The sequence below is a fragment of the Plodia interpunctella genome, chromosome 25, assembly GCF_027563975.2.
Source record: "Plodia interpunctella isolate USDA-ARS_2022_Savannah chromosome 25, ilPloInte3.2, whole genome shotgun sequence".
In the NCBI taxonomy this organism is placed as follows: Eukaryota; Metazoa; Arthropoda; class Insecta; order Lepidoptera; family Pyralidae; genus Plodia; species Plodia interpunctella.
Window position 1 is genome coordinate 2500153 of NC_071318.1, and position 25171 is coordinate 2525323.

General features: G+C 34.4%; 1 long non-coding RNA gene across 2 annotated transcripts in view; it reads right to left on the reverse strand.

Annotated features, from left to right (window-relative positions):
- LOC128680892 (uncharacterized) overlaps positions 1-25171 on the reverse strand; it is an 81486-nt gene that overhangs the window by 3051 nt on the left and 53264 nt on the right. Inside the window, exons 1-2 of one of the 2 annotated variants that reach the window (XR_008405909.1) lie at positions 4564-4635; positions 102-355 (exon numbers count right to left, since the gene is read on the reverse strand). This is a non-coding gene — a long non-coding RNA (uncharacterized LOC128680892). Of the gene's footprint in view, positions 1-101; positions 356-4563; positions 4636-25171 lie in introns of those variants that run through there. The other variant, XR_008405908.2, reaches the window with a different exon arrangement.

Genomic DNA, 25171 nt, shown 5'->3' on the forward strand with positions numbered 1-25171 from the left:
ATTTAAACGGTATAATAGTGACTGATTTTCCCAACATCGACTTGGTAAGATTAACAAATTAATAAGGTGTTTCATAATATTAAACTATAATATATACTTACGACACAATATATGTGGGCAAACATCTTTCTAGTTTTCGCCGTAACGAATCGAAGTCGCATCGCGTCGTTCAGCGTTCCCTCACTCACTCAAGACGGTCATTGGAATACGACGCACGTTCGCCAACGCGGCCCAATCCGAAAACTGATCCTCGATCAAATTACAGTCGAATCATTGTATTATCGAGGTAATTCCATACGCAATATTTAGACAAAATTATCTTATGTATTTCAAACTAGCTGTTAGGGAGACGCTTCTGAAAAAAATGCGGAAAGAAAAATGTATCTATGTGTTTTATGTGTATGGCCTACTAGCTGGGCCTCGAGACTTCGCTCCCGTGGGAATTTAGGGATAAAAATACCCTATGTATTATTCCAGGTTATATTCTACCCGTGTACCAAATTTCATAACAATCAGTCCAGTAGATTTTGCGTGAAAGAGTAACAAACATACATACACACATACATCCTCACAAACTTTCGCATTTATATTACTAGGATTCGTGTGCCAAGTTCGTTGTAATCAGTCTTGTAGATTTATAAACTGACAAGCAGGTCAAGCAAAGGCGAGGCTTTTGCCCAGCAGTGGGATCTCATTCTTCTTCATAGCCGTATTCCTCATGGCTGAGGGTCGTGGTCATTACGTGGAATTATACACATACAACAACTTTCTTGGCATTAGTAATGGAGTGGTTTGCCATTGCCTTCTCACACAAGTTAATAATCAACCAGTGTGCAGGTTTCCTCATGATGTTTTCCTTCACTGGAAGCAAGTGGTGATCTATGAAAACAACTATACATGAGTAAGATTGATATACAAACTCATGTGGCACGAGTAGGATTCGAACCTGGGACCATTCAATCCGCAGGCGGGCGCAATCTTAACCATTAAACCACCGGATCTCATAGCGACAAAAAAATAATTAAAGACACTTTCAAAATATAATTTTCGTAAAAAAGTTAATAAAAACGAAATACAAATACTAAAAGCAAATACTATATAATACTTCCAGTATCCAAACCGTCCAATATCTAAAAAGCCAAGCTTGTACTCTGATTTATAGCATTAAAATGAAAAATGCCCCAGTACAGGCCCGCTGAAGATTGATTAGAGCCATTTTGAAGTAGGGGCGATATTTCATTCGCGCCATCGATCATTATAGGCTATAGCCAAAACCATAGGGAAACGTTATAAGTATTGAAATCGTGGAGAAGAATGGTCAGAAATGATCAATCTTTAACTATTCCCGTGAGATATTGCGTAATCGTTTCTTCTCTGGATTGGTTGTCCCAAAATACGAATATAATAATGAAAAAAAAAAAAATTGGTATAACAAGTTTTTTTTTACAAAAAATTCATTTTTGCTACAAGCTTTTACTGTCGTCAGAGAGATTTTGTGCCATTTAACCTTTGACACAAAACCCATATTCGTGCTGTAAATTGTTGAGGATTTCCCTCGGTGGGAGCCGATCCTGGGATCAAGTCATGCTTATCATACCTAATAATGCATTGTCATAGAAACTGAAGTGACGTGGGAAATTTCAACTCTGTGGACGGGTCGCCGCAATGGCGCCCTGGCTTTATTTATTTCCATTTATAGATCCCTTGCCTAGTACTTACGAGTAGTAACATTTCTTCATTGATTTCACAATATAAATATGTTTCCTACTAATATTATAAAGGCGAAAGTTTGTGAGGATGTATGAGTATGTTTGTTACTCTTTCACGCAAAATCTACTGGTCGGATTAATTTGGTACACGGGTAGAATATAACCTGGAATAATGTATTTTTTATCCCGAAATTTCCACGGAAGCCCCGGGGTGTAGTTAGTTTTAATTAAAACTAAATAAAATAACTCTATGTTCGACCATATTATATTTGAACCTTGTACCTTTTATCGAACGTGTAAGTTTATTTGATTGATGTGATTTGAATGATATTCGGCACACAGGTAGAATATAATATTAACATAGAATAGTGAACAACATAAATTAACCGTTAACATTTTCCAAGGAGGCTTTGGTAAATGTATTTTGGCTCAGGTATTATATTACAGTATTCATATTACAACGTGCCTCGTCTAGACGTGCTTTTGGTTCTGAATTAGAACACTATACACAGTTGTGGTCGTTCCGAAATACTAGGGTTTGTTACTTTTGTAGTCTACAGATTGACAAGGATATCTGGCTGGATTCATAATAACTTTTAACAATTTAAAATTTTGTGTATTTTTTTTCTTGTCTTTTTCTTATTTTATGCTCCTTCCCAATATAATTAGGGTCGGCCTTCCTCATTCGACGGCGCCAAAACTCTGTCCCGGGTTGGTTGGTTGTTTGTTGGGCTGTGTGAAAATTTGTGACGCGCTAAGTATTTATAGTACAAGGTGCACTAACCGTGCCCATACTCTCCGTGCAGAGAACTGGGGAGCTACCATGAAACATAAAACACGTAGTACGTCATTGCGTCCACACGATGCAGTTTCCGAAACGAGACGCAGCGAACAATCAAACAATCGCAACATAGGTAGTATTGCGACGCGACGCCGCCACGTCGTAATGTGATTGGTTCGCTGCGTATCACTTCGGAAACTTTCGACGGTCGATAACGAATAGCGAAGTTGCACTACGGGCTTTGAATGCGCTTGAGATAAATGCATCGTGTAAAAAAATAGGAAACGTGAGGACGTAACGACATAGTAATTCTCGGCCCGGACAGTATACATTGTACTGTAAATACTCGCTAGTTAACTCACTAATTAGCCGCAAACATAAAATAATGACCACGTAACTTTATTCGTAGACATCCTCACTAATTGTTTCTTTGTATCCTAACTGACCCTTTGGTTTAAATAAAGGGTAGTTACAAAAGTGGCATACCTACACATCTATTATATATATATATATATATAAATATATATATATATATATATATATATATATATATTGCGTCACGTTCCCGATTTCTTAAAGGCGTGTGGTGCCGCGAAATTACATTAAAATTCATTGTGTTGTCATTGTGATTCTTTTTGCCAATCCTTTTTGGGAATGTTGTTGTTGAAGCGGTGGCTATCCAGTGGTTAAGATTATCCGCCTGTGATCGAAAGGTCCCAGATTTGAATCCTACTCGTGCCACAGTTTGTATAATAATCTGATAATAACTAACAACTAAAAATACTCATTTATGACACCATTTGCTTTCGGGTAAAATCATAGCCAAATCTTCAAAATTTTATGCTCATTTTAGCTCCGAATGTAACCGGGAACACACACGCGAGAGTATCTATGAAAAGCGCCTATTTTAGGGGCGGGCACCTCACAATGTTTTCTATATTCTATTTATTCTGTTCTTTTGATTTATTAATAACACTTCCTCATTTGGAGGACTCTCCACATATTCCGAGTTAATTGCTTTTATTCTTATATTTAGATTGAAGATCTCAAATAATCTGTTCTATGGAATAATAATTAAGCCTGCATTAAGATATTTCCTTATGCCAGCTCCAAACTGTCGCCAAACAGTTTGCCAAACATTGCGGATTCGGTATAGATTATTGTTTTTTCATTGCGGTAAATAAAAGCACTCACTACGCAATGTTCACGCATTCGCGCCGGCATGTTCGGCGACAGTGTGGAGCTAGCATTACAGATATCGTAATACTTTTCATGCTCGTTTTTATTTTAAATAACCCTATATTGAAATTTTTTATTCAACTTACAATGATATATGTAAATCACATGTTGACGTGAAAATGTACTTAAAACTAAGTCTATCGTCGACTTCCTAAGCGCAGGTGAAGGAGCAAATTTCACCGCAACCTAATTCTCCAAGGACTTCAATTAACAATTTTGGATCTATTCATGATATTTACATAGACTTAGTACAATTATTTCAACATTAATTGAGCATTGTAATAAATTGCCAAGCCTATTCGCAATGTGTTGAAAAGGAGATAGAATCTAAGCCACGAATAAGTTATAGAACACTAGCTTTTTCACGCGTTAATTTTCCGGGATGAAAGGTACCCTGTGTCCTACTCCATACTTCAAACTACATGTATGCAAAATTTCAAGTAGATTGGTTGAGTAGATAGAGCATGAAGAGGTAACAAACAAATTTACTATCGCATTTATATAGTATTAGTTAGGATTTTATCCCGCAACATGACGCGACACTCAATTTACTTGTTTCCGAAACGATGATTTTGCATAGTTATTCGGAACATGTCTTGCGAGATCCAGGCTTATTTTGCAAAGTTTTCACATTTGAAGACCGCTGTGCACGGTGCTTCTTCTTGAATTATAGTAAATAGTCCATTTCCTTAATTATTATTAATTAATTGATTGATTATTTAAATGTATTTATATAAATTGTTATTTATACTATTTTGATAAATTTGTAATGTAAGTTCAATTATCATGTTATTTCAAACACAATTTTTATTGCTTTTATAAACAAATACATACCGCCGCGTCGGTCTTGTCTTTTCCTGATAAACTCAAAAACACACGGATTTTCGCTTGAAAATCCGGTTTTCACCAATAGATTATGTTTCCTAAAAAAACAGTTTATCCTTACATATTTTAAAATAAACATATCTACCGCGTCTGTCTGTATGTCTGTTCGTGATAAATTCAAAAACACACGGATTTTCAAACGGTTTTCACCAATAATAAATAATGTGTTTCCTGAGGAATGTTTATATGTTCCATTTATTAGACTTTTATCATGGGAGAAGTCGCGACGAGCTGCTTGTGCGGAACAACCCGAAAATGGCGAATTTATACACCGTAACAAAGCAAAACTACTCAGCCGATATATTGGTTCCCTGAATCAATTATTACTGTGATAAAGCATAGACAATTTGGAGAATGGCCTTTGAGATCGCTCCAAGGTATGTATTAGGGTGAAATATCAATGAATATTGATGCAGTGGTGGCCCAGTCGTTAAGACTCCCCGCCTGTGAGAGAAAGGTACACTAGGTTCGAATCCTACTTGTGCCACATGAGTTTGTATAGTATACTAATCTGAGTCATGTATAGTAGTTTTCGTATGCCATTACTATCTGCAATATCTGGTAGACTGTTAAGTTTACTAGTGAGTATGCGACGACTGCTACTAGATGGCGTTATTCGTAAAAGTCACTTCAAGATAAAAGAAATAAGAAAAGCGAGACATTATTACATTTCCAAAAAAATTATTCGACTAATCATATTATCTTTTTTGGGTAGTCGATGACAGCAAATTTCGCATACCCTTAACTGGTCCCACGGATCCAAATTGGCGGTGTCAGCCTATAGAATACTTTTTGCTATTATTGTATGAAATGAAATAAAAATTTTCAGCTGTACAATGGTACAGAAGTCGAGAAGTTCAGGCACACAATTCATTCACACCATGAAGAAGGCAATGGAAATCAAATTGACAATGCAATTTTTTCTCGAAATTAACCATTTTACCACACACGTTGTCCTTCATGTGGCATAGTAAATTCAAATTCAAATTCAAAAAAATTCAAATCAAATTCAAATTCAAATCATTTATTCAGAAATTAGACCTTCACAGGCACTTTTTCTCGTCAATCTTTAAATTTATAGTTATTTCTCACAAGCTAGAAACTACTGGCATTTCGGAACGACCACTGCTGAGAAGAAATGCCGAAAGAAACTCATTTGAACAGTGTTGGCCCCTATCATGCCAGATCGGCTTACCATTATTGTTTCTTACAAAAAATTTTTTTTTTTCTTTTCTTTCTAATAATATATAAAAGTACATAATGTACATAGTCAAAAGGTATATCAAAACAGGTTATGATTGTGATCCGAGTGCTGATTATAATATATATATATATATATATATATATATATATATCGATGTGAAACACAATTAACTTACATGAAAATATATGAGAAACGAGATGACCAGTTCCCTCTGGCAGCACCCGTTTACGAGTTGACGCATGGGACAGCCATCGCGTAGCTCAACCATAATAGAGGGAACCTCACGACCCGGCCCACGACGCCACCACCAGATTGACCATTTGAGTGAGCATGACACACTCGATTCCCATGACTTAGTAGTATGACATAGTAGTAAATAGCTCAATATAATATTAATTCTAATAAAATATAAGCTGTTTTAAATTGTAGGTGTACGCGACCAACATGGGTGGATTGGCTTAATTGTTTCCGAGCATCGATATAATATCGATACATCCATCTAACCGCTATCGGAACGAAATGATTAACGAGTTTCAGGGATTTTCTTTTCAATATGTTATTATTTTTAATAAAACAATCATATTGACGTGGCATAAATAGTTTATTGCACTGTATTCATCACTGTCTTTCTTTTGATTAAAAGACAAAGTCAAATATTATTTATTTGCAAAAACATGAGTTTACATTTTTGTACAATATGGTGTTAAAAGAAGAGTCTTTCTCTCATTTATCTTAGTGTTATCCTGGTTTCATCCTCAGCCATTGAGCATCAGAGCCCAGGGTCCACTATCCCTACTTTTTAGACCATTGGCGTGCCTATCATTCTTGAAGACTTAAAGCCAGCACTTGGTTGCTCTTTTTGCCAGGGCCAAGTTATAACGGCATGCATTGTTCCTTACGTAATTTGGCGGTTTATGCAAGACGTGGCCGTACCAGTTTGCCATCACCAATTCACCGAGTAATTATCATCATTGATGCGGACAAACAAACACACTTTCATATTTATCTCAATTAATATGGAAGTATGAATACAATTAGTGTGTACGCCAGTATGTTTGTAACGCATACACGCCGAATCTACTCGTGTTTTGAGTTTCCATGAATTTGGTTGGAATTTATCTTAGCTGGAATAGCATCTATGATAATATGGTTTATTCCAGAATTTCTCGGGAGTGAAATGCAATGAATAAATATTAATTCAGATTTATTAGAATAAATAAAATAAATAAATATATTAGGACAAATCACACAGATTGAGCTAGCCCCAAAGTAAGTTCGAGACTTGTGTTATGGGATACTAACTCAACGATACTATATTTTATAACAAATACATAAATAGATAAACATCCAAGACCCGGGTCAATCAGAAAAAGATCATTTTCCATCATGACCCGACCGGGGATCGAACCCGGGACCTCTCGGTTCAGTGGCAAGAACTTTACCACTGCGCCACCGAGGTCGTCAAATGAAATGAATGAATGAAAGACACCATCCCGAATTTTTGATGTAACAAAATCGTCTAACTTTATGAAACTGATCCTAACAATTTCTCATTGCAATTTACAAATTGTGTTCGGGAGTCGGATATTTTTCCGTCGAAATGGGATTATGTTCGTTCCTGACTATTGGACCAAATCAAACAGGAAAGTTAGTATCAGGACATAAAACAACGTGAATGTTGATATACTATCAACATTCACGTTGTTTTATGTCCGATTATTATCTTACTACACTCTTCTCTTCATAGTCGTATTCCTCATGACTGAGGGTCGTGGTCATTACATGGAATGAAACACACGTAACAACTTTCTTGGCATTATTAATGGAATAAATTCGTCCTCCTAATTTTTAATATATGTATAAGACCTATATTTGTTAATTGACGTCCTTGGAGAAAAGGCTGCGGTGAAGTTTGTTGCGCCGCTTCTTCTTTACCTGCGCTTTGGAAGCCGGCAGTAGACTTAGTTTAAGTAATTTTTGACGTCAATAAGTGATGTATATCATCCTAAATTGAATAAAGAATTTTGAATTTGAATTTGAATGGTTTGTCATTGCCTTCTCCATTTCACACACAATTTGTTGATGACTAAATGATACACAATGAATTTTAATGACGAAATGGAGAAGGCAATGGCAAACTGCTCCATTAGTTGTGCTAAGAAAGTAGTATTTCATTCTACGGAATGACAACGACCCATAGCCTTGGGGAATAAATACAAAAGATTTAGATTAGACTTTTTATTTTTATAAGGCAGCCAGCTAACAATAGCCTGATCCTGGTAGAAGGAGGAAACCCAAGAAGTGCTGGCTTGTTGTCATCAGGCATGATATGGGTGCCAACGTTCTGACAATTAAGGAAGCCGAAAACCATGGTATATGGAGGAGATGATTCTGTTAAACATTATATTTTGTGACGCAAAGTTGGGCCCGCGCTTCTTGTTAAGGTCAAGTGACTTCAATGAGGGTAGCAAAGTTTTTGTTAGAGAAAAAAATACTGTTTAATTTTTGATGTGTTTAGATGTATTTAGATGATTTTCACAGTTGGTTGGAAAACAATTACCTCATGTGCAATTCCAACAGTACTACTATAAGTGCAGGTTAGTGTAGTACTAGTATATAAGTGTATATCTACTAATATATAAAAATAAATTAAAACAGAATTGGCGTCATTGAGTTTTAAACAACTTCACATTTCTCACAAACATACCAAATTTAACAGTATTTATTAACAAGTTCATGTACACGACACGAAATTCAAAGCAGAATTAATAATATTTAATATAATATATTTACTTATTGTTGAATGACAACATAGGGTTATAAGGGTTACATTGTCACTCGCTCGTATAAGCACAGTGTCGCGTCGTGCAGCATTTCGCCGCTCACCTAGAACATTTTGTAATAAATCATCATCAACACTACATAGCATAAAACATAGTCGCTTTCCTCTGTCTGTCCTTATGTGCTTAGATCTTTAAAACTACGCAATTAATTTTGATACGGCATTTTTAAAATAAATAGTGCCTGAAGGTGTAATATATAATATACTAGCGGCCCGCCCCTGCTTCACTTGGGTTAAAACATAAGTAATGCACCTAAACCTTCCTCAGTAATCACACCTATCTATTGGTGAAAACCGCATACAAATCCGTACAGTAGCTTTTGTGTTTATCGCGAACAGATAGACAGACGCAGCAAAGGACTTTGTTTTATAATATGTAAGGATTTAGGTTTTACCCGAGAGAAGTCGCGACGGCTAGTAAATATTTTCCTAAGTACCTATCATAATACGATCATTTTGTGTAAGAAATAAATCTTTTAATAACGATTACTTAATATCGATACAATTGAATATCAATATCAAAGGCTTTGATCAATTTGCAATCTTTAGACCTTAAATGGTTGGAGAGGTATTCACATTAGATCTTTTTGTTATTTAAATCGTCTATACAATCTCGCAATTCATCAAAATATTGAAAAAATCGTCGAATCAAATGAAAAATTAAAGACTGAGCGAGGGAAAAGTGGTTTTTTTAACAAACAGAATACCGAGGACGCACTATTCCATACTTTAGTGATTATGTAACGATGCTATAATAATGCTTACGTCTTATAAAAATAAGCCTATCGAGTCTGTCAGTATGAACGCGAAAGTCAAAAATTACGAGATGCATTTTTGTACGGCTTTCACCAATAGATCGTGTGATTTCTGAGGAAGGCTTAGGTGTATAATTTATTATGGTTTTATCTGAGCGAAGCCGGAACGTTAGTGTTGTATACAAATATTTTTATTTATTCGTTTTCATAAATAGACTTGATTTTATTTTTTAAGTATGAAAAATTTAGGGATTGATAAATTGACATTATAAAAATTGGCTATTCCAAACATATTTAGGTGTAAACTTTAAATATTTTTTCACTTTACATTTGCCATTTATAAAACAGCGTTTATGGTATGTGATCACCGCTGCCCAGGAAGAACTATAGGTAATTTATAAGAATAAAATAGCGCGGCGTCTCAACTTTTAAAATTCAAATAAATACGAACAAAAAAGATTTTCCGTTCGTCTGAGTGATTTCATAATCGCATTCATTGATCGACTCGCCCGCCCGGGAGGAATCAAAATCGTTAAGCAAACGAGCCGTCTTATTGAGCAACGCTCTTCATCATTTGGGGTGTGGTGTCATTGTCAAAAAAATTAATTTAAGGATTGTAATATTATAAGAGTTAGTTTACTTTCTCTGTTTCCTCTTCACACTTCTTTTTATCTGCTCAACCAATCTTCTTGAAACTCTGCATATTATGCATGTAGTACAGTAGTTACCGTACAGTAGTACCGACAGTACATTAGAGGATAGTACATAGACAGCACATAGAGTACAGTCAACAGCACGTCAAGTTACCCTGCCTGAACCTCTATGGCGCGGTAATAGCGGCTAGTTTGCAATAGATTTGGGTTAGTTGATGTGCTGTTGACTGTACCTTTCATCCCGGATAAATAATCTTTCCGTGGGCAAAAGCTTGTCGTACTACAAACGTTTAGTTTCACAATTATAAAAGTAAATATTTAAACGTTATAATTGTTCTTCAAATACAGTGTCAAATATGTGCTGTATCCGATTTGTCTTTCAAAAGTAAATTTTTGATACAATTAATTAACAAGTTCTACTAATCTAAGTTTATCGATTTTAGACGCGATTTCAAACGACATTGCTTTAGTTGTACCATCATTTTTTGTCTTTCTCTATTCCAAAACGTGCAACTTAAAAAAAACTCCTATTTAAGACATCCCTCCAACCACTTTACATAAATGTTAAAATTATTAAATAAATGCTCTGAAAGTCTGCCGCTGTTCTGTTCTTTTCAAAATTGAGTAACATAAATTTTTGGTATCGTCATTCTTTGCCAATCCTCAATGTGTACACAGGTACTACGTTGTACAAAGTACCTACTAATTCCATGGTACATAGCTCATTAAAAAAAATAATGTCAATGCATGCGAAAATAGAAGCTAGCGATGGATAAATAGAAGCTGAAATGAAGAATCACGATGATGACGCGGTATACTTTCATATAATATTTTCCTATAATATTTTTCTATAATATTTTCCTATAATATTTTCATATAATATTTTCATATAATATTTTCATATAATATTTTCATATAATATTTTCCTATAATATTTTCATATAATATTTTCATATAATACTTTCCTATAATATTTTCATATAATATTTTCCTATAATATTTTCATATAATATTTTCATATAATATTTTCCTATAATATTTTCATATAATATTTTCCTATAATATTTTCATATAATATTTTCATATAATGCCATAATTGTGATCATACAGTTTAGCCTCCTCTCCGTCGACTAAACCCAAGATGACTTCACATAATTGCAGGGTTTGCAATCAACCGGGACGGCTTACTCATAAATTAGATTTAGCAAATATAATCTGTGGTTGGCTTAATCACTGGTCGTGTGACCCCAAACCATGATGTATTTCTAAGATGTATAGGTACTAGCTTTTGCCCGTGACGTCGCCCGCGTGATTTCTCACGGGAGCAGTTAATTTTCCGTAATGAAAGGACCCTATGTCCTTCTCCATACTTCAAACTACATTTATGCAAAATTTCAAGAAGACGGGTTCAGTAGACTATAGAGCGTGAAGTGGTAACAAACTTACTTTCGCATTTATAATATTAGTTAGGATTATGCCGGCTACACACTATCGCAGACGCCGACGCAAATGCATGAACATTGCGTAGTGTGCATGAGTGCTTTTATTTACCGCAATGAAAAACCAGCAACGTATTCTAAAACCGCCAAGTTAGTCCAGTGATTTTTGAGTTTATTCATAACAAACAAATACAAATCTTTTCACTTTATAATATAAGTGTGGATAGTAAATTAATCGTGTGCCTCTGACAAAGAAGCCCTAACCTTATTTCCTTCACTTAATTTGATCCATTCCCTTTACATCCCCACCTTCTGTTCCCATGTAACTCGGGAATAACACAAGACAGTTTCAAAAAATACTGTGACCATAATAAATTAGATTTAAATGTCTCTAAATGCTGTAGTATGTCATTCACCCGGAAACCTCAACCATTTTTATATAATTATTCTATAAATGGGCATCCACTTAAGAAAGAAAGTACGGTTAGAGACCTAGGACTCTTTCAGGACACGAAATTACTGTTTGATGATCACGTTGACCATATAGTTAAAAAAGCTTCAAGAGCTCTAGGTTTCATCATGAGATCAACTGCTAACTTTAGTTCTGCTAAACCCGCTAAAGTGCTTTACTGCTCATATGTGCGTAGTATCCTCGAATATACATCAGTAGTATGGAATCCATGCTATGATGTCTACATCTCTCGTATAGAATCTATCCAGAGACGTTTCTTAAAATATTTACAATATAAATGTAAAAGCAAAGATTCTTCATACGAAAGCAGGTGTAAAAGATTTCACTTCCTACCTTTGCAAACTAGAAGGAAAGTCTATGACTGTAGTTATTTATTAAAAATTTTATTAGGTGTAATAGATTGTCCAGAACTTTTGGAAAAAATTAATATTAATATCCCAAATACTTCACGTAGAAGAAACAAACTTTTTGTATTACCTCCGGCTTGCACTAAGTATAGAAAAAATTCTTTCTTTTACAGGGTTCCTAAACAATGTAACGCTATGTGCTCAGAGAACAGTAATTTAGATATATTCAATGCAAAACCTAGGCACGTCAGACGTTTATTTGAACGGGACTTTTTCTCTTCCCAGCCCACAACTCCTTAGTTGTTAATTTTTAGTTGTTAATTAAATTATCACTCAGTATCCTAATTAGTTATGATGTACAATTAAGCTATTTGAGTTCACAATGGCGTGAGTGTGCCTAAACTGGTTTAAATTTTTATATATATATTTTTTTTTTTTTTTTCTTATATGTGGAAACTTGTTAATAGTTTAGTTCATATTAATTAGTTATGATATAGTTAAGATAAACTGTTAGTTTCCCAAATAAAATAAAATAAAATAAAAAATAAAATAAAATAACGGAATAACCGAATCAATTTTACGCGTAGACAGAGAAGCCTATAGACCCCGTCCCATCCTATTTTCCATTTCACGAATACAAGAAAGAGATCTTATGGGAACCAAAAACGTAAAACATAACAGAGTACCTATAGCGTATACTTCACCGACAAAAGCATAGCATATAAGAAGAAAACCAAGGATGTTTTGGTGAGACGAAGACCTCGAAAGACTCAAGCCACCAACGTTGGTACACTACTTATTTATACCAGCATGTCACGCAGGGAACTGCTGGCTTTGCCGCTCTGCCTGATCCTGGCAGAAGAATAAAAGGCCTGAAAACAAAGGATGCCGAAAAAATACCACCCGATAATACAATATTCACCTAAAAACACCACAGAAGTGGAGCCTAGTAAAATAAAATGAAAAGCGGCCAAGTGCGAGTCGGACTCGCCCCAAGGGTTACGTAGCAGCAAGTAACTTAACATAAAGATCGTTGAGTTAGTTATCCCATAACACAAGTATCGAACTTACTTTGGGCTAGCTCAATCTGTGTGATTTGTCCTAATATATATTTATTATATATATTTATTATTATTATTATAAAAGTTGTTAATGATCGATTTTTGTATATTTTTATATTTGGTTTCATTCAATCAACGCATTGATTGAATGAAACCAATTTTCGGTGAAAGTTTACATAGTAATGTACATCATATGTATTTTTGAGTTTTATCATTCAAGAGAATAACACACACACACACACATTTTACCATTTTGGAAGTGCCTCTCGCGTAAACTAATCAGTTTAAAGAAATATATATTAGAAACCTCAATATAATTTTTGAAGACCTATCCATCGATATCCCACACGTATGGGTTTGATAAAAAAAATTTTTTGAGTTTTAGTTGTAAGTATGGGGACCCCTAAAGTTTATTATTGTTTTTTCTATTTTCGTGTAAAATCTCCATGCAGTTCACAGAATACATCTACTTACCAAGTTTCAACAGTATAGAGTTTTGGAAAAAAGTGCTGTGACATACGGACGGACGGACGGACAGACAGACATGACGAATCTATAAGAGTTCCGTTTTTGCCATTTAGCTACGGAACCCTAAAAACGAGCAATATTCCAAGACGTATTCAAGATCCCTCAATCAACGTTAATATGAGTGAACAAAAGATTCTTGTGAAAAGAAGGATCATATTTTAGATACGTGGTAATAGAGACGTGACCTTATTAAGTCGAAACTTTACACGAAGATGTAGGGCTCCTAGGGACGTGGCAAAGAAGCCCGGTTATCGATAAAATCTCGATGAAACACGGAACATTGAGATCTTTAACATAGAGATGACTCTTTGATATTTTCTATGTATTTTTTGGTGCTTTTTTAAAGCAGTGATTTCTTTGTAACAATATTTGACTATAGATAGAAGTTGATGTAACATCTGTAATTATTATCATTTATATTTGTTAACAAAATCATGTAAATTTTTATGTATAGTTCCATAGGCAAGGCCAAGCTTTTATAGTGAAGATTACGTGTTTTTTAAACAAATGTAATGGAAAATCGACAATATATCGATTAAATGAATCGATAATAATACCCGCTCGATTCCAAAATTGTTCCATCTCATTAGGGTTATTGTTTATCTAAGAATAATCCTAGACCAACAATAACCCTAAATTACAACTCTGATTAATATTAAATAAACAGTTTATTATTCTTCAGGTCGCCATAAACATTTTGCCACGATAAATTCCTCATTGTTTACTCTAATAATAACATTCAGTGTTATAAAAAATAGACAGAACGGTAAAATGCTGAAGAGAAATTTCCATCTGCAAACAAGGATGGCTGGGAAAATGGAAGACTTTATCACACTCTGTTATTGTTTTCAAATAATAATATTCCGTTCTTCAACTTGATTGATAATTGTATGCTATTAAATGTAAATGTACCTATACAATATTTAAATAAATTCAAACCCTTTTATACATTATATTATACACCCTTTTATACACCCTTTTATACCTTTTATACACTATATAGCGGCTCGTCCCGGCTTCGCTCAGGTAAAAACATAATAAATTATAGACCTAAACCTTCCTCGGGAATCACACTATTTATTGATGAAAATTTCATGAAAATCCGTGCAGTAGTTTTTGAGTTCATCGCAAACAGACAAACGGACGCGGTAGAGGAATTTGTTGTATATTATTTAAGGATTATGCCGGCTTCACGCTATCATGGGCCAATTTGCCGAACCTGGTGGATTCGACGAATGTGATTGGTTTTTCACTGCAGTATTCTGGGTGTGTTGTGCCAGTTTATGTGTTTATGTGTTTGCCTATCGGATCTACGATACAAGCCTAGTACTTAGTGTGGGCCGTTGAGTGTTGTTCATATATTTAACAATCCGTCCAGTAGGTTTTGCGTGAAAGAATAATAAACATACATCCTCACAAATTATCGCATTTATAATATTAGCAGAATTTGTAGGATTTATACATCCTGTTAAGCCTGAAATCTAGTTTTGCCTGTAAAATATTATGTTATAAACAAAAAAATCTCCGTGCCCACACAAATTTTCATTGATGTCAATATAAAAATATAGGTCATAATTTTCCATCACCAAAAATAGAATATGCAGAATAACGGTAACTTTTGATTCAAGCCATACTTTGAAGCGAACATGAAAAAATTGCGTCGTTATTTTAAGGTTTTCGATCCACTTTCCTGTTTTAAATTTGATATAAAATTACGAAAATGCAATATCATATGCGAAGTCCGAACAACATTTGTAGGACTTATTCTATCCATACTTTCATACTATTATTATAAAGATTTGTATCTTTGTTTTTTTTTGTTTGTAATTAATAAACTCAAAAACGACGGGCACAGCACAAATTTTGCACAGAGGTAGCCGAAACCTTCGAGAGTAACATAAGCTATTATAGATTTTTAGGTTTTTTATTTTATAGATTTTTTATGTGTTTACCCAAGCAAAGCCGGAGCAGGCCGTTAGTTGAAGATCGCTAACTATATATATATATATATTATATAGTGTAGTATACTATATATAGATATATTATATAGAGTGTCATTTTAATAGAATTCAATTGCACCTAATCTTAATCTAGTGTTTTATTCCATCTGATTTTTTTATTTCAGTTATGTTTTAGGTATCGAACTTATTCCAATAAATCACTGAAGACGACGAGTATACCTGAAACTATGAATGGATCAGACTAAAATAAGCAAATTATTGGCGAACTTCGCTAAGTTGCCAATGGCGATCAAGGGATCAATGGCATAACTTTGACAGATTAACCACTAATTTCTACTAATGGAGAATGTTGTATTTCGGCGGTTTACATTTCTGGGGAGATCTCCAAATTTTCGAATAATCAGTGCTAAACGGCTAATATTTGATAAAAATATATGAATAAAAATTTGATCAATTTCTAGTGTGACATTTATGTCACAACGAAGCCATAATTATCCCCAAATCCTCCTTAATCCGACCTACTAATTCCATGATTTGAACAGATTCAATTAAGTTAATCTATGGAGAATGGATGGATGTAAGGTAGATATAAGAACTACATTTGTTAATTGACGTCTTTGGAGAAAAGGCTGATTAGTTTGTTTTGCTGTTCCATCTTCACTTGCACTTTAGAAGTCGGTGGCATGGATTTAGTACTTACTAAATCCGTGCCACCGACTTCTAGGCCTCCCTTCTGTCTTCCAAAGGTCGTGTGTAAGTCATAAAAGGGGAAATTTGGACATTAACCCACCGCTCTGGTCCAGTGTGTGTGGTGGGTCGATATAGCTCGTCGGTGCAGGTGAGGATGACTTGGGCTCATGTTATTACCCCCTTACGCCCCTACCTATATACAGTTATAGTTCAAGTTAAACAGATCTCTAACACATGATAGTACAGTTAATATTATTACATAGAAAAAAGCCTCAATCAGTTATGTTATACCCCGTCAAATACCATTTCATCTCATTCATTTTCCACCGAGGCCAAGCCCAGTACTCGTAAGCAAATTTCCAAGAAGTGACGTAGCGTATATGTAAAGACCCTAATGCACAAAAAATCGGAGGCCCAAATCTCGCCTCCAGCTAGTTATATTGTAGTTTAATCTCTTACGCCATCTTACAGTTTTTTTATTAGATAGTAGTAGGTAGGTACTCTTAACTAATCAACATAATATCATATCATATAATATCTCACTGTTATAAGAAATTACGTTTTTTGAAAATACTTAATCATCTATTTGAATATTGTTGGGTATTTGATGTAATCTTACAATTTAAAGATCTTCAAGGCAAGAGTGATAGGTATTTTTTGAGCATTCCTAGACTTCATCTTCGTTCACTGAAAATATAGTTAAATGCATTCATATATTATTCACTGTATGACACAAAGGTGTGAGGAAATGAATGTTAGATAATGCTATTAGCATTACGAGTAAGATCTATTTGTGCAATAAAGGTTAAACAAGTAAATGTTTTTATAGAAATATGTAATAATATGTACCCACTTACGGAGTACCTTTGTACTAAGTATAAAATTACACTATTGTGTGGTGTGCATAAATAAAAATGTAAGTAACTAGTTGGACATTTTATATGCTAGCTGTTACAGGTTCGACGACCTTGGTGGTGCAGGGGTAAAGTGCTTGCCTCTGAACCGAGAGGGGTTCGAACCCGGTCCGGTCATGATGGATTATCTTTTTCTGATTGGCCTGGTTGGATGTTTATCTATATATATATATATATGTTATAAAATATAGTAATCGTTGAGTTAGTATACCATAACACAAGTCTAGAACTAACTTTGGGTCTAGCTCAATCTGTTTGATTTGTCCTAATATATTTATATATTTATTTTATATTTACAGCTGTGTCAATGGGCCGCCTAAGCTACGAGCTCCCAGTGCACGGCGCCATTGCCATCAGATAGGTACACAACCCAAGTCTTGATTATTTCGACCAATCTTGCTGTTTGAGTTTGGGCCGGGTGTAATGAGTTGCGAACTCGTTTTGCAATACAATTTATTGTCCACAAGTGTATATACCCAACTCTGGTTGTAAAATTTGTTTGTATTTGTTTACTATTTGTTGAAGTTGTAAATTGAATGTTTTATATTGTGCGGTGGTGTATTGGTCTTTTGGTATGCGAAAGTTTGTTTTGGTGGTAGAACATTTTCAAATGAAAAAAGTGAGCGAATTTTATAGGGTTTTGTACGTTATAATGTAAAGGTTTATCGTTTTTAGAGATCAGTTCATTTTCTTGTCCGTCTGTCTATCTATTTAGGGGAATCTATAAGGTACTTGCTATTAATCAAGAAGATTTTAATATATTATGTTTGTTTAGGAATAAATCTGAATGGACCTGATAGGGGACCGAACTCAAGACCTCTTGTGTAATATTCCTGTTAACCAATACCAAAGCCTTACGGAGATCATAAATATAATAACATCAACTTTTGAAACAAAGCACCATTTTTGTTCTTACTTGTAGCAGTGCTTACATTACTATACTCCCGTTTGAGGGGTGTAATTACCCGACTACAAAGGAAGAATATTGTATTTTGCGCGTATCTTGTATTATGTAGGTAGGTATGTAATATTTTTTATTACCACATATATCTTAGTTGACCGAGTGTTCTTGGATAGGTGACGTTAAAAAAAAACAAACATGGTAGCTGTGCAAAGCCATTGGACTTTGTGAAAAACCTTTTTTTTTAGAATACTACCCATCTTGTATCAAATTAAAGGGCTCAACGCTTTGACATATTCTAAATGAAATGATAATTACCAAAGCTACCTACAAACTACTAGCATTTCGGTACGACCACTGCTGAGAAGAAATGCCGAAAGAAACTCATTCAAACAGTGTTGGTCCCTATAATGCCAAAAGGGCTTACCATTTTTTAAATATAAATTTATTTATAATTTTTTATCAGAAATATAACAATGTAAGTACACAATTAAGTACATAGTGAAAAGGTATACTGAAACATATTATGATTGTCATCGAGCGCTGTGAAAAAAAGTATATATATAATAATTAACCAAACGAAAAATTTTTACTAAGAGATCGAGGGAGTCGTGCCTGTGCCATAGCCTATTCGCTAATGTATAAAACATATATGGATAACGCTAATATTATAAATGCGAAAGTTTGTGAGGATGTATCTATGTTACTCTTGACGACCTCGGTGGCGCTGTGGTATGGGTCTTGCCACTGAACCGAGAGGTCTCGGATTCGATGCTCGGTCGGGTCATGATGGAAAATGATCTTTTTCTGATTGGCCCGGTCTTGGATGTTTATCTATATATGTATTTGTTATAAAATATAGTATCGTTGAATTAGTATCTCATAACACAAGTCTCGAACTTACTTTGGGGCTAGCTCAATCTGTGTGATTTGTCCTAATATATTTATTTATTTATTTACTCTTTCACGCATAATATACTGGACCGATTGTTATGAAATTTGGTACACGGGTAGAATATAACCTTGATCAAGACATAGGGTACTTTTTATCCCGAAATTCCCACGGGAGTGAAGCCCCGGGGCGCAGCTAGTATAAATATAAATAAATGATGTTTAGCTGTTTCCGACACACTTTTTTTCAGGATCAGTGTAAAACAAGTATGTTTATCTGTGCCGTTCGCGAGTGTATGTGAGGAGTGGAGGTATTTCAGTCACGTACCCCGTCTCTGGGTAAAGCCAGCAATATTTGACGTGCCACCGTGATCCCTCCACAAATACGGTGGAATCATTGATTTTCATTGCATACGTAAAGGTGTATTTCAGTTTTAGTATTATTCTCATATTTATTTTATATTGGTAGATAGATAGATAGATACATAGATAGATAAAACGATGATTTGCTAGTACTGAATACGCACACGCGACAGATTTAACAAAGAAGTTGATAAAATAAATTGATTTACAAGAATTTAAATCTAAAATACAGTAAGTTAGTCTCCGGTATGTGAATGCTATGTTCAAGCGGTGGTGGTCTAATGGTTAAGAACCGCCTGTGAACCGAAGGTCCTAGGTTCAATCCTACTCGTGCCACATGAGTTTGTACACCAATCTGAGTCATGTACTTATAGTTACTTTTCATCTACCACCAATTGCTTCCATTAAAAGAAATCATCGTGAGGAAACCTGTACTTTGTTTGATTATCAATTTGTATGTGAAATGGAGAAGGCAATGGCAAACCACTCCAAAAAAGTCGTTGGGTGTGTCTCATACCACGTAATGACCTCGACCATCAGTCGTGAGGAACACGTCTATGAAGAATATGTACATATCACATATGCCTTGTAAACGAAATTTCTTACTTATATTTTTTTAAATTTTTGAATATAAAATGATTCAAAAACAAAAAAAGGGATAGCGGGGTCCAAGCATAAACCAAGCTACCGGTGATCAGGATTATAATTATCAGGTCTTAGCTGGATATCATAAGGACCACTCCATCCACAAATGGATGATATTCGTGGATGCGGATACATATTTTTTGCATTTTTGTTGATCTATAGTCTTACATCGATATATAAATCTTACATAAAACAGTTTTGAACAAACCGTTTTCCAATACGACCAACTCTAGTCCGTTCTCATAATTTTCGTTCATTTATATTCAAAGCACGCACAGAAAATAGTTATTGCAAACTGGCGAATGTTAATGTTAGAATTTGACAATCATTTCCAATGACGTATACGCAAACAGTGGTCAAAACGACCCAGTTGTGCTGCCAAAATCTATTTTGCTAGCTAGTTTTATGTTCAACTAGTTTTTTTCCCGCGGCTTCGCCTGCGTAAACTTCCCACGGTGATAGTTATATTTTCGGGATGAAAGGTCCTTCTATACACCTCAAACTACCCGTATGCAAAATTTAAGAAGATTGATTAAGTAGATAGAGCGTTAATATGTAACAAACAAACTTACTGCAATTATAAATTTAGTTAGTACTAGATGTTTTGAGATAAAATATAGCCTACAGCAATTTTGTATAATGCACCTTTTTAATGGTGAAAACATTTTTGAAATCGGTTCAGTAGTTTCGAAGATTACCCGCCTCAAACATACAAACGCTTACCTCTTTATAATAATAGTATATATATAACGTGAGTATTAGAGTGACTTTTTATACATTGGCGACTCAGGGATTCTAGATAGCTGGTCAACACCTAGTCAGTCAATAATAGCATTACCGAAGAGGGTTGACGCAAGGCAAATTGCCATAAAATCACAGTTTGATCTTCAATTTGTTAAAAATATTTTAAGATCTTAGAATAGTGAGTAGAATAATATCTCAACGATGTCTATGTGTTTAAAATACATATTTTTACAATTATCTGACCTTGTCATAGATGACGAGGAACGCGATAACTGAATAGGGTCCCTTGGGTTATTGGGGTTCAATAGAATTCGTAATCCTTGTAACTAAGCTTAAAATAATTGTTGCTAAGCGAAGAAACATACACAAATATAAACTTGTGATACAAAACTCCCTCGGAATATTACGACTGCGGTAAACATTACACGTGGATCATGAAAAATGTCTGCTTTTGTGGCTATAACATACAATATGAGAGCTGTTAAACATTTCATGCGTGTACAAATATTTGTGGTTGTCTGAAACACACTAACTTTCCATGATAAGCCTCAAAATAAGCATTACTTTGCTTTGGTCATCATGGTTATAAATGTATAAATAATAGTTGCGCCCCGGGGTTTCGTTCCCGTGGGAATTTCGGGATAAAAAGTACTCCATGTGTTATTCCAGGTTGTATTCTACCCTATCAAATTTCGTAAACATTGGTCCAGAAGATTTTGAGTGAAAGAGTAACAAACACACATACTCGCCAACTTTAGCATTTATAATATTAGTAGGATCAATATCATGGTAATAAATAATACTTAGGTTATACAATTCTAGATTTTTGTGTCCTTAAATCACGCATCGCTATCACACACCTTCAGCGTCAGCTCGATTCTTATATATTTTGTCTGTTATAATCGTGTTTTAACCATCTTGAACTTTTGCATATGTAGTAAGAAGTATGGAGAAGGACATAGGGTACCTTTCATCCCGGTAAAATAAATGTTTGCTTGGGAAATTGCGTGGGAAACCGCAGGCAAAAGCTTGTTATATCATACATACAGGTATATTTACTAAAATGAATATAGACTTGTAGTGAATGCTGCCAAATTTGTATTTTGCCAGATTATTTTATCGCGGTGTTTATAATAATGACTTCAGTTATGTACTAGTGCTGTCAATCGATAGTCCAATATCGATAATTTATCGATAGATGAAACAAAAGCGAGTATAGTTCTTCTCTTCTTTTTCTTTAGCCTTTTTCAACTATCTTGGTGTAGGCCTCCTTCAACCTTTTCCATTCCTTCCGACATTGAGCTCTCTGGATCCAATTTGAGCCGGCTATCTTCTTCACGTCGACTTTCCACCGCATTTGTGGTCTTCCCCAAGGATGTTGTTAACTTTTTAAGTCGTATAGTAAAGTTGTTGTTGTTACTATTATATCCTTGGCTGTTTTCGGCTATGGTCACTGACAATGAATGATTATGTGTACTAAACAAGGCTTTTAGTCATTGGTGTCTTAAAATATCTGATGTATACTATTCATTATCGATAGCTCAGAACCAGAAAATACTTAATCAACTATCGATGATATCGTTATGTATATTATTCACATTTTAATGTAAATAAATGTTGCTTTTTCGATGTTGTTGTTCGATCGATTGTAAACCTATCGATAGTTTGGCAACACTATTACATACGAAACCTCACTGCATAATTTTACAGTACTTAATAATAGTCGATAGTAATAAAGTATTGAATAAATTTGTTGTAACATGAAATATTGAACTGTTATTATATATTTACATCGTTATAGTTTGTCTTAATATAATACTAGCTTGCGTCCCAGGGCTTCGCTCTTCGGCTTCGTCTTCGTGGAATTTAAAGATATGGGGATAGAAAGTAACCTATGTGTTAGTCCACATTATATTATACCATACGTACGTAGACATTTTTACCTTAATAAAAATAAAATTTAATTTCATAGCACACCAATTTAGATAAATTATTCATAACATCAAATTGATAAAGCGTTTTATGGGCCGAGCGAAGTACGAAAACGTAACCAAAAATGGCGCAATAATCGTTGTCCAAAAGCGGCCCTCAAATTACTACGCATCCAGAAAATGAGTACTAAATCATCCTTGTCCCCCGGACCGGGGCCGGCGCCCCTGTCTCCGGCGCGCCCGGGGCCGTGACTGACAACTTCCGGGAACTTAATTGTTGCACGCACATCATTTGTCTATTCATTAGCATTTTCGTTCCACTGGGAATTTTAACACTTATAAATAGATATAATTTATGAAGCATAAGACATAGTATAACAACAAAATACAAGTAACAACAATACATCAACAAAAAAGAAAAAAAAAATCTCACATATTCTCCATTAAAGCCCTCCTAAGCTAGTGTCACGACACAAGACACTCTGGTTTTCAGCGAGACTAGGTGACACAAACATAAAATTTACAATTAGTAATTTGTCGAACAACGATCTGGTCGGTGGAGTTCCTTCCATCTCTATCTTCAGCCATCGTTTTGACCTCCTTACACGACACCACTTTCTCTCTCCTTCTTGGCTTTCCTTTTAGAGAAATAAGAAGAGAAGAGAAAAGAGGACTTGTCTCTTTTGCCTTCTATTGCAATCGGTTGTCAAGGTATAATAATTCTACTTATCGAATATGTTATGGCTCGAACTGAATTTTCTTTTCTTCTTCATAGTCGTATTCCTCATGGCTGCGGGTGGTGGTCATGTGGAACGAAAATCACACAACACATTTTTTGGCATAATTGGTTTTAGTGTTAGTGGTCATTAATTACCAATTTTTTTTTGTCAGGAATTACTCTACTAAATTCGTTCATAAAAATTTTGCACTCAATTTGTAGCACTTTGTTCATTTTGACTTTTGTGCCTGAAACAAAGACGTTCCAGAAAACTTGAACCCTCAGTTTCAAGTTGGAGGCTTCCTAATCTTTGTCTAGCACCCGTTCGCACCCCGCCATCTTAGTTACTAGTATTCTGTGATAATTATTATTTACCAGACCTTCACATTTTGACCCTATAATTTTATTTTTCAGCTTCTTCTTATCGTGAGTGTTAGTGCAAACACTGGTGTCAGATTACATTCAAGTCGCCAACTTTTTACTACTACCTACCGACCTCTAGTGGCAAGTAAATTTTTTCAGCTATCTTTAATAATTCGTTGCTTTTAAGTTGATTTGACATATACTGATTAATCTGGCTCAGTGAGGGTTTTTTCTATCTTAAAAATACATGTATAAATAAGGATATTATCTCACACACATGACAATAACAAGGATGTTATTGTCATGTGTTGCACAATTTACTGTACTATCGATGAATCAATCATAATTATGATAAACAATAAATAATTAAAAAAATATGAACTAACAAACCTGAAGTAAATTTAGACTATAAAATAAATTTAGATTACAAAATAAATTTAGGTTGCAAAATAAATTTAGGTTGCAAAATAAATTTAGGTTGCAAAATAAATTTAGGTTGCAAAATAAATTTAGGTTGCAAAATAAATTTAGGTTGCAAAATAAATTTAGGTTACAAAATAAATTTAGGTTGCAAAATAAATTTAGGTTGCAAAATAAATTTAGGTTGCAAAATAAATTTAGGTTGCAAAATAAATTTAGGTTGCAAAATAAATTTAGGTTACAAAATAAATTTAGGTTGCAAAATAAATTTAGGTTGCAAAATAAATTTAGGTTGCAAAATAAATTTAGGTTGCAAAATAAATTTAGGTTGCAAAATAAATTTAGGTTACAAAATAAATTTAGGTTGCAAAATAAATTTAGGTTGCAAAATAAATTTAGGTTGCAAAATAAATTTAGGTTGCAAAATAAATTTAGGTTGCAAAATAAATTTAGGTTGCAAAATAAATTTAGGTTACAAAATAAATTTAGGTTGCAAAATAAATTTAGGTTGCAAAATAAATTTAGGTTGCAAAATAAATTTAGGTTGCAAAATAAATTTAGGTTGCAAAATAAATTTAGGTTACAAAATAAATTTAGGTCATAAAATAAATTTAGGTTGTAAAATAAGTTTAGGCTGTAAAGGGCGAGATTCCCGAGGAGAATAGGTCCGAGGGCTTAACCCTTGGCCGAAGTTTATTTCATTGGATGAAAAGTT